Source organism: Elephantulus edwardii, unplaced genomic scaffold, assembly GCF_000299155.1.
Source record: "Elephantulus edwardii isolate Elephantulus edwardi_28Jun2011 unplaced genomic scaffold, EleEdw1.0 scaffold00109, whole genome shotgun sequence".
Taxonomy (NCBI): Eukaryota; Metazoa; Chordata; class Mammalia; order Macroscelidea; family Macroscelididae; genus Elephantulus; species Elephantulus edwardii.
Genome location: NW_006399859.1, coordinates 9,803,550 through 9,808,457, shown reverse-complemented (window position 1 = coordinate 9,808,457; position 4,908 = coordinate 9,803,550).

The window sequence follows — 4,908 nt, the reverse complement described above, 5'->3', positions numbered from 1 at the left end:
TCTGATGCATAACAAGTGATAGCAAAGACCATGGCCTGTATCAGACGCACCTTAGTCTCCAGAGTGACACCATTGTTCTCTAGTACTTTGGAGAGGTCCCTAACAGACTTTCCCATCACAATACATCTTTTAATTTCCTGGCTGATGGTGCCAAGAGTGTTAACTGTGGAGCCAAGCAAACAAAAGCTGTGAACAATGTCAGTCTCTTCACCATCCATCCTGATGCTGCCAATTGGTCCAGTGGTTAGAATCTATTGAGCCTCAATTCATATTGGAGACTGCAGTCCTTGACCCTCTGCAGCAAGTGCTTCAGATTCTCCTCAGTTTCAACAAGCAGGGTTGTGTCATCTGCATAGCACAGATTGTTGATAGATCTTTCACCAGTCCTGATGCTATGCTTCTCCTAATAGAGCCCAGCCTCCCAGATAATCTGCTCTACATACAGGTTGAAAAGGTATGGAGATACATCCTTGATGTATGCCCTTCCCACTTTTGAAACACGTAGTGGAAGAAGTTCAGGCTGCTTTGAAGGAATTAGCGAAAAATAAAGCCCCAGGAATAGACGGTATATCAATTGACATATTTCAGATAACAGATGCTGCCCTGGATGTGCTCACCAAGTTGTGCTAAGAAATCTGGAGAACAACCACTTCACCAACTGACTGGAAGAGATCTATATTTGTTCCCATCCCAAAGAAGGGTGACCCAACAGAGTGTGGAAACTATGGTAAAATATCATTAATTTCACATACAAGCAAGATTCTACTGAAGATTATCCAAATACGACTGGAACAACACATCAGCAGAGAACTGCCAGAAGTCCAGGCTGGGTTTCGAAGGGGTTGCGGTACTAGGGATATTGTAGCTGATGTTAAATGGATTTTAGCTGAAAGCAGTCAATACCAGAGGAATGTATATCTGTGTTTCATTGACTATGCAAAGGCGTTTGACTGTGTGGATCATAACAAACTGTGGTTGACTCTGAGAAGAATGGGAATACCAAAACACTTGATCGTGCTAATGCGAAACCTATGCTTGGACCAAGAGGCAGTCGTCAGAACAGAGCAGGGCAACACTGCATGATTAAAAATTGGGAAGGGTGTACACCAGGGATGTGTCCTATCTCCATACCTTTTCAACCTGTATGCAGAGCAGATTCTTTATGTGTCCTTTTCTTCTAGTGATAAGGCTGAATGTCTACCTTCATATTATGAAAGGGGAGAAATATTGTTCTTATTTATCACTATCCTTTATTGTATAACTAGGATTAGATTCTAACATAACTCTTGGGTCCAATTACAATTATACATGCTGAACTGAAGAAGACCTGAACTGCTTGCAGCAGAGGGTCAAGAACTGTAGTCTTCAATATGGATTGAAGCTCAACATCAAGAAGACAAAGATTCTCAACACGAGGCTAATTGACAGCACCATGATAGAAGGGGAACTAATTGAGGTTATTAGCAATTACAACTTGCTCAGCTCCACAATCAACACTCTTAAAGCCAGCAGTCAGAAAATCAAAAGAGGGGAAAATCTGCTGTCAGGGACCTCTCCAAAGTGCTGAAAAGCAACGATGTCAGTTTAGAGACTAAGGTGTGCCAAATCCAGACCATGTTCTTTGCAATTGCTTGTTATGCTTCAGAGAGCTGTACAATGATTAAGGATGACAGAAGAAGAACCGATGCCTTCAAGTTGTGGTGCTGGAGAAGAGTCTTGAACATACCCTGCACTTCCAAAAAAACAAATAAGTCTATTTTGGAGAGGGTAAATCTCCTTGGAAGCTAGGATTTTGAAGCTCTATCTCACATACATTGGGCCTGTGGCCAGGAGAGATTAGTCCCTGGAGAAAGATATCATGTTCATAAGGGTGAAGGGACAATGCAGAAGAGGAAGACCCCAGATGAGATGAATTGGCACAGTAACTGGGGCAATAAGGGATGGTGTGTTGGAATTAGTGAGACTCGCTCAGGACAGGGAAGGGTTCAGAGCTGCTAGCGTGGCATCCACTTCCGAAATAGCTTGCCTCTGGAAACCCTATGAACCTGGAGAAAGGATGAAAGTTATACAAGTGTCTAGGTCTTTCACTCCTGGGTTGCTATGAGTCGGCTACGACTTGATGGCACTTAACAACAACAACAACACCATAAATTGTAGGTAACTTGAAGGCATATAACAACAACAGCAGCAGCAGCAACAACAACAACAACCACCTAGGAGAAGATGGACTTCTCATTTAAAAATAAAGTCCAAAGTATAGTCACAAAGAATATATGGAATCCAGAGTTCTGTTTCTCTCTCTTCCTTTGACATATTAAGATCTTAAAACACAGATGCTTGAATAAAAATTAGAGAGTGAATGAACAGGTTTTCCCATATACACGGAAATGGTGTTCAAATTTACATAAGCTTTTTGAATAATTCGGTAAAATGTATCAAACAACTTAAAAATATTTATACCATTTGAACTAGAAGTTCTATTGCTAAAAATAAATCCTGAGGATATAATATAATGCAAATTGGTAGAGATTAAGCTACAATAATGTTCACCATACTATTAAGATAGCAGAATATTGGATAAACCTATATTTCTAACAGTAGGGGATTAGTTGTATAAATTTTGGTGAATTTCTGGAACAGAAATTCTTTATTGTTATTAAAACATATTATGGAAGAGTACTTATTGGTATGGAAAGTTGCATTGTATGTTTAATTCAACAGGTTGTGATAATGCATGTGCTGTATGACTTTTCTAAGTTAGAATATATTGAAGAAGTGTGTTTCAGACCCCCTGGAATTTAATTGAAGTCTCTTTCTCAGAGACTTGTCCTGAAATAACAAAAGATTCAATAGAAATCATTTAGGCCTGCAGTTTCAAAGTGTGCTTTTTAAACTCTAAGTGACATAGGAAAATCTTCGGAGACAGTGTGGACAAGCAGAGAAGTGGTGGAGCACTGTTCTTATTGATCTCCTAATTTAAGCAGCATCAAAAACAGTTTCATTTTTTCTCTTTTGTATATTTTAATCATAAAAAGACACAATGGTCTCTTTCTTCCATTAGCTAAAATAATGTTCAACTTCTAGCATTTAGGGTCTTTTAAACTGGAAACACTAGAAAATATAGCTCAATATTGCTTATAAAATAGTAATTTATTTACTCTCATAATTTTGAAGTAAATATGTGACATAAGATTTATTCATAGTTCAAAAAAAAAAAAAAGATTTATTCATAGTTCAACCAAGAGTCCAGTTTGGTTTCTCTAATCTCTAAGCTTTTTCATGTTTTAATTTTTTTTAACTTATGAGTTTCTTTCTCAGCTGATTTTTATGATAATTTTCTTAGTTGCATATAAAAAAAATATATATTCTCCTCTCCCCATGCCCAACTATGAAACTAAAATCTGAGCTGCAGTCTAATCATGTTTGTCTCTTGTATCAGCACCATAGAGAGGGTTGTGTCCCAGACACCTATTAGTCTACAAATCTAGAGGACATGAAACAAAGACTATCATTGTTGACTTCAGATGGATCTTGACTAAAAGCTGAAGATACCAGAAATATTTACTTGTGTTTCATTGACTATGTAAAGATATTTTACTATGAATCATAACAACATGGACAATATTGTGATGTGTGGGTTTATTGTTTAAAGTGGCTTATCTAGTCATTGGCTTTGACTTTCATAACATGGCTGGGTGGAAATATGAAATAGGATGTGTATAAACACTTGTGATATGATGGTCTAGTTTTCACATCTCACCAAATTTAAATTGACTAGACTTAGTAGGAAAAGATGAGAACCTCCCTACCAGGAATAAAGAAAAACTAGAGAATGTAGTGTGTCTTTGGGACCAGAAATTTTTGTGCCAATTAAGTTAGGACCTGCACAAAAACATCAGCTGCTTCAGCAGAGAACCAGAGACTAACATGACACAGAGTTGACTTAGGGATGCTGTCTCCCATAGAGGCAGAGCCAGCAGTCTTTATTCAAGTTTGCTGGAAGACTGGTATGGGGGTGAATATCATAGTTGACAGCACAGAAAGAATTTTGTGACATGGATCTAAAGCTACCACGCTGAAAATGAAAAACCCATGAGCATATTTGGGAAGCTGTCTTCACTGAGGAATTGTATCCTGCTGCAAACTAGAATTGTAACCTGTTTAATTTTCTAATAGATCTATAACCATAAGTAAGGTTCTGTGAGGATTGTGTAGCTATTGCAACAGATTTCAAACTCAGATGATGCTGAAATTAGTAGGAAAAGGGGTGGGACCATGAAGGGTATGTCTGACCTTACCGGAAGTGGTTTTATATTATGGATATTGCTAGTGAGCACTGTTCTCCTTTGTGGAATTAATAGAGGTCAGATGCAACTATCTCCACATCATCTCTACTCTTTTTTACAAATATTGAAAATAATGTAAATTCTAAAATATTAATGGTGTTAATGCAGAGCCACTACATAGACCAAGAAGTAGTCATTCTGACAGAATAATGAGATATTTCCTGGTTTAAAATCAGGAAAATATGTATTATGGTTGTATTCTTTTATCATACTTATTATCTCTGTATTCCAAGTACACAATCTAAGAAGTTGGAATACATGAAGAAGACTATGGCATCAGGATTAGAGAACGATTCATCAACAGTATGTGATATGCAGATGATATAACATTGCTTGCAAAACTCAAGACCTGAAGCACTTACAGATAAAGCTTAAAGACTATAGACTTCTGTATAGATTACATGCCAGCATAAGGAAAGCAAAAATCCTCACAATTGGACTAACAGACATTAAAATAAATGAATAAAAGATTGAAGTTGTCCCAGATTTCCATTTTTTGAATCCACAGTCAACTCCCCTGGAAGCAACAGATGAGGGAAAGAACAGTTTAAAAGCGGTATAT